General features: G+C 43.7%; 1 pseudogene; it reads right to left on the bottom strand.

Moving 5' to 3' along the window:
• Nucleotides 1–1,230: 1,230 nt before the first annotated feature.
• Nucleotides 1,231–2,769, bottom strand: LOC101146818 (nucleophosmin-like; annotated as a pseudogene).
• Nucleotides 2,770–6,932: the final 4,163 nt, after the last annotated feature.

The following is a 6,932-nucleotide window of genomic DNA, read 5'->3' on the forward strand; positions in this document are numbered from 1 at the left end:
ACTAAGTCTTTTTTTTTCCAGGATGGTGGGGATGAGGAGACAATAGCCCCAGCATCTGGTCATAATTTGTAAATCTCGACATTCTCCCTAACACCAGCTGGAAATATTTCATACTCTAGCATCGTTTTACAAGTTGCTGGCAAAAAATAAGCATCCATCTTATTTAAAGACTGTAATAAAATGAGAAAGATGGTTATTTGCCTTATTTTTTGTCTTTTTTTTTCCTTTTATAAAAACAGTTAGTTGTTTGCGGTGCCTTCAAAGAATGTTAAGTTAATAAAAGCCAGCCTTTACCTTACAATCTTTATTCAACAGTAAGGTTTGTCAGATACCAAGGGCTGGTTTCTCCCGAAAATCATTAAAGGTCTGGCTCCAAAGGTGTGCAAGCCACCAGTTAACCGGGGCCAGCCTTTGTTTTCCTAGGCTCTGCTGCCCCCTGTCAGAAGCTAAGAATGTTACAGGAAATAGAATATTTTGAACAAAGGTTTTCACAGAACAGCAGTTTTACGCTCTGTCAGGTGATGAAATAGAATACTCTCCCACCTTGTGAATGAAGACCATTGAATTATTTGCTTAAAAATATGCCTACTTGCTTGGCTGCCTAGAAGTTCTTGCACAACTCCCAGCAGTAATAACCTGTCTGAAATAATTCAGGCGGCGCCTGTCATTCACTGAGTCCGTCTGCACATGTACAGGGAGCGGCAGATGGGTGCTGGGGGCGTGAGTTGTGTATCCATTCCACGTCGTCATACTGTTCACAGACCATCAGGGAAGACGAGTGAACAGATGACTTCCACGTCATAGAGCGAGGGAGAAGTGTGTGCGCCCCAGGTGCTGGGGGAGCACGTCAATGCAGCACCTTCGCCAGGGGGGTCCTACTGAAGTCGAAGGAGTCCATTCTCAAAGAACTAGCGGGGACCAGCCAGCTGAAGGGGAAGCAAAGGGCTTTTCTGGATAGTAGCAACTGCATGTGCCAAGGCAGAGGCCCCTGGAAGAGGGCGGTAAGCTCTGGCAATAGCAAGAGGGGACTGAATTATACTCTGAGCACCCCAGCTGCTACTCCGCTGCCTGGCAACTGCTGGTCCCCGGGCCACTTCATCTCCCATCGCCTCAGTGTATGGCCAGGTCAGAGGCCAAGACAAAGGCAAGAAAAAGGGCCCCGGAGGGGTATCCAAGGCACACTAAAATGCTGGCTGTTGCCTTGTGTTCTGCATGCATTCTTTTTTTTTTTTTTTACTTTATTAAAATACTGAGTTTTATTTCACATGTATATTTTTGTTTCCCCACCATTTCCACGTCTGACCACCGCTACTACTATGTTCTATCATAACATTCCATACATGCTTAAAACCAAGCAAAGGTTGGAGTTCCATCTTTAAAAACTAAACAGGCATTTTGGACAACACATTCTTGGCAATGGAACCTGGACAACATTTATCAAACACGGTAGGGAAAGTTCTCACTCTGCATTATAAAAAGGACAGCCAGATATCAACTGTTACAGAAATGAAATAAGATGGAAATTTTTTAACAAATTGTTTAAACTGTTTTCTTAAAGAGACTTCCTCCACTGCCAGAAATCTTGAATAGCCTCCTGCTCAGTCATCCAGAAGCAATTCTTCACATAACTGATGAACTTGGCTTCCACTTTGGGAAGAGAACCACATTTTTCCATACTTGCTTGCATTTTTGCTTTAATGTCTTCCACAGAACTAGGTCCTTTTAGGTGTCTTAGGAGTTTTTTCCTGTTTTTTGAAGGATTCTTGTCCTTTTGATCTTGGTGTTGATGATGGTTTTGAGTCTTTTCCATTCTGATTTGACTTTTGTGCATTTTTGGCTCGAGTATCTTGAATAGATTTCTTCACTGGCGCTTTTTCTTCAGCTTCCTTATCATCAAAGTCATCATCATCATCTTCATCATCATGATCTCCATCATCATCATCATCTTCATCAGCAGCAAGTTTTACTTTTTTCTGTGGAATCTTGCTACCACCTCAGACCACTTTCCTGATATACGTAAGAGTTTCACATCCTCCTCCTCTCATCTTCTGACTTTGCATCTTCCTCCACAGCTACTAAGTGCTGTTCACTAATATGCACTGGCCCTGAATCACACTTGAACCTTAAGACCACTGGTGATGTTATTTCAAAGCCCCCAAGGGAAACCGTTGGCTGTACAGACATTTTCTTTTTTTTTCTTTTCTTTTTTTTTTTTTGAGATGGAGTCTCTCTCTGTTGCGCAGTCTGGAGTGCAGTGGCGCAATCTCGGCTCACTGCAAGCTCCACCTCCCGGGTTCACGCCATTCTCCCGCCTCAGCCTCCCGAGTAGCTGGGACTACAGGCGCCCGCCACCACGCCTGGCTAATTTTTTTTGTATTTTTAGTAGAGACAGGGTTTCACCATGTTAGCCAGGATGGTCTCGATCTCCTGACCTTGTGATCTGCCTGCCTCGGCTTGGCCTCCCAAAGTGCTGGGATTACAGGCGTGAGCCACCACAGACATTTTCAAAGTTGCCAGTGTTACTTTAATTGGACTGCCTTTGTAATTCATGGCCTCTGCTTCAACAATGTACAATTCATCCTTTGCACCAGCCCCTAAACTGACCATTCTTAAAGATAACTGGTCTCATTTTCATCTTTATCCACCTTAAAGTGATCATCTTTGTTGACCTTTAGTTCACAACCGAAAAGATAGTTCTGGGGCCTCAGGGGGCTCATGTCCATGTCCATCGAATCTTCCATCAGATGGTGGCACGCACTTAGGTGGGAGAGAAGGAGGACGGAGCTAAACGAACGCTGCTCCAGAGAACAGCCACGCAGGACGGAATCACACCAGGGATGTTCTGTATGCATTCTATCCACATCCACAAGAGTTCAAATATTTTGCTATCTGGCCGTGCACAGTGGCTTACGCCTGTAATCCCAGCACTTTAGGTGGCTGAGGTAGGTGGATCACTTGAGCCCAGGAGTTCCAGACCAGCCTGGCCAACATGGCAAAACCCATCTCTAAAAAAACACAAAAATTACCCAGGCATTGTGGCATGTGCCTGTAGTCCCACCTACTCAGGAGGCTGAGGTGGGAGGATCACCCGACCAAGCCCAGGAGGTTGAGGCTGCAGTGAGCCGAGATCACGCCACTGCACTCCAGCCTGAGCGACAGAGCAAGAACTTGTCTCAAAATATATACGTGTGTGTGTGTCTGTGTGTGTGTGTGTGTGCTATCTAACTGAGGACTCTATCTCAAAACCTGAAGAGAAAGGGGACCACTAAACAGCCAACAGAGATTTGTACATAGTCAGAACTACTGTTCACAAAATGACACAAGGAAACACCAAGCGGGGAGTAAACAGTGATCATCTGTGGGATTTGAAAACTCTACCGCCAGGAAACACCTAAATTGATTGCTCATAAAACTATTTCCTCTGCCTGGCTGCCCACCATCTGGGAAGTGAGAAGCACCTCTGCCTGGCCGCTGTGCAACCCTCCAAGTGTGAAGTGACAGCCTTGTGTGTGATATTTCTGCCCTCCCGAAGTTTGCATTTTCAACATTAAAATTTACTTTTTAATTAAAAGTTTTAAATTGGAGAATATAAAAAAACTATTTCCCCTCAGTGCTGAACTCGTTTCACCTCATGAAACCAGTTAACTAAGTGACAAAAGAAAGTTTTATCTTTATCAGAGTACACACACATGCCAAGACATTAATTATTTACAGTTTTCCATTATTCATCTCATTTCCATTTAGTGCCTCATCTTTCAGTGAGCCATACGTTTTCCCTTTGAACAGGGTTTTGGCAAAATTTTTCCATTTTTTATGTCCCTGTAATTCATTCTCTATCAAACATTAAATATTCATTTATTTCTATACTCTATAATAATGTTTTCCATCCTCCTGGTCTCCTGGTGACTTTGACTTTATCAGTCCTAATGGATTTTGGTAAGAAAATGATACCCCTCAAAAAAATACACTTCTCATTAGTTCAGAACAACAGTGTTAAAAACTAATTTTGATAGTTAAAATAGCTGAAAATACCTGGGTGCGGTGGCTCACGCTTGTAATCCCAGCACTTTGGGAGGCCGAGGCAGGCAGATCACGAGGTCAGGAGATCGAGACCATCCTGGCTAACATGGTGAAACCCCGTCTCTACTAAAAATACGAAAAAAAATTAGCTGGGCATGGTGGCGGGTGCCTGTAGGCCCAGCTACTCGGGAGGCTGAGGCAGGAGAATGGCGTGAACCCGGGAGGCTGAGCTTTCAGTGAGCCGAGATCGTGCCACTGCACTCCAGCCTGGGTGACAGAGCGAGACTCCGTCTCAAAAAAAAAAAAAAAAAAAAAAAAGCTGAAAATAACGGAGAATACATGCATCAGCGGCAAGAGCATCAGCTTGGAGTCAGACCAGCCATGCTTAAAATAACCGCACCATCAGTTAACCTCTCTGAGCCTTAATTTTCTTGTCTGTGCAGTTGGCATAAGAAGTGTCTACTTCTTAAAGGTGCTGTGAGAAATAAGTGAGTGAATGAATGCTAATGCATTTGGAAATTATAAAGCACTAACAGATGTAAAGCGTGTTCTTAAATTACTTATTGAATGAATGTAGGTTTTATAATTTTTCCTTTGAACACAAAGGTTCTAATCATGATGACATTCTTTTTTAGACATTTTCTATTTGCACATATCTCACCAAAATCAGGAATGATTTTCTTCTTTGCTAGGCCCTAGTTAATTGATTCTTGTTAAAACTAACAAGATAAGCCAAGCATGGTGGCTCATACCTGTAATCCCAAGACTTTGGGAGGCTGAGGCAGGCGGATCCCTTGAGCCCAGGAGCTCAAGACCAGCCTGGGCAACATGGTGAAACCCCGTCTCTACTAAAAATACAAAAATTAGCTGGGTGCTGTGGCATGCACCTATAGTCCCAGCTACTTGGGAGGCTGAGGTGGGAGGATCACTTGAGCTTCAGAGGTGAAGGGTACAGTGAGCCATGATTGTACCACTGGACTCCAGTTTGGGTGATAGAGCGAGACCCTATCTCCAAACAAAAACAAAAAGCTATCAAGACAAAAATTTTAGGCTGGGCATGGTGGCTCACACCTGTAATCCCAGCACTTTGGAAGACCAAGGTGGAAGGATAGCTTGAGTCCAGGAGTTTGAGACCGCCAGGGCAACATACGGAGACCACCATCTCTACAAATAATAATTTAAAAAATACCCAGGCACGGTACATGCCTGTAGTCCCAGCTACTTGGGACACTGAGGTGCAAGAATCACTTGAATCTGAGAGGTTGGGGCTGCAGAGAGCTGTGATCATGCCACTGCACTTTAGCCTGGGCAAAACAGTGAGACGTTGTCTCAAAAAATGAAATAAATAAGTAAATTTCAGCACACAAGAAAACAGCACTGCATTCAAAAAGGATTTTCCTTCTTGTTCTTTTTTCTCCAAGACAATATTAAGTAATAGCTGTCATGCATCCCTTTTCAGAGCATTGCCTGCTTGTTTCCCTGCCTTGTCACATGTATCATGATCCATTGGGGTGGCTGGACAGAGTGCTGCAGCTCCAGGCTCCAGAAACAACACGAACAGCTCACCTGTCCCAACTCCTCATGTGGAAAATGTCCACCTGTCCTTTGTCTGCAAATCCAATTAGCCAGGGTCATTTGGAAGATTTTCTATAAATCATTTTCCCTGGAAAATACGGAATATCCTAGATCCCTTTGTGGTATAAAAAAGCTATTTTTCGGACTAACACCCTCTAGACCTCTAAAGTAAACTTTTAAGGAAAGAAGCAAACAAGCAAGTAATCCGAAGAACACAAAACTAGTTTGATACTGTTCCCTTCCACAATTGTCCCAGCTCTTGGGCAGTGGTTGTCTAGCTTTGAGGCAGCGACCAGCAGGGGCCACAGTATCACAGTTAAGGAGGTGGGAGGAAAGCAGCTGGGTGGGGACCATGACTTAGTCTGAGCATCTTTGAACTAATTCAGCTCTGAGAACATTTGCTGTATAAGCTCTTTATATATCTATGATCTGGATCAAGGAAATGAACTAGAGATATTGATCTTCCTGCAAACACGGTTCAATTCATGCCACTTCCCTACTTTAAAATCTTCAATAAATACTTGTGGAATAAGTGAATGTTGAATAGTCAGTGGTTACCCATTGCCTATAAGATAAAGTTTAAGAATGGCCTTTAGAGAGTAATGATATAGTTTGGATCTGTGCCCCCACCCAAATCTCATGTATAACTGAATCCCCAGTGTTAGAGGTAAAGCCTGGTGAGAGGTGATTGGATCACAGGGGTGAATTTCTCCCTAATGGTTTAGCCGCATCATCTTCTTGGTGCTGTTCTCATGATAGTGAGTGAGTTCCTGCCAGATCTGGTTGTTTAGAAGTGTGTGGCACCTCCCTCCTCTCTCTCTCTTGCTCCTGCTCTGGCCGTGTGACTGTGCCTGCTCCCCCTTTGCCTTCTGCCATGATTATGTTTCCTGAGGCCTCCCCAGAACTCAAACAGATGCTAGCATCATGCTTCCTGCACAGCCTGCAAAACCGTGGGCCAATTAAACCTCTTTTCTTTATAAATTACCTAGTCTCAAGTATTTCTTTATAGCAATGTAAGAACAGACTAATACAGAGACATTCCGTAATCTGAATCCGAAATACCATTCATCCATTCATTTGTTCAATACATACATACTGGGTGCCTAGGAAGGGAAGTACGGTACTGGGTGCTAGAGGTTCAGATTTGAACAGACATAGCAGATACTGGCCCTGAATTCTTGGGGCTACATCTGATCTTCCATTATTTCTCATCATTTGGGCTGTCCCCCCACCCTATTTTCTTAGACACAACCCAAGCTTTCCCAGTTCCACTATTTTGCCAAGGCTCTTCATTGTCCCTTTCAATAACATATATGCAATTCTAACTTTTCCCTAAA

This window comes from Gorilla gorilla, chromosome 11 (genome assembly GCF_029281585.2).
Source record: "Gorilla gorilla gorilla isolate KB3781 chromosome 11, NHGRI_mGorGor1-v2.1_pri, whole genome shotgun sequence".
Taxonomy (NCBI): Eukaryota; Metazoa; Chordata; class Mammalia; order Primates; family Hominidae; genus Gorilla; species Gorilla gorilla.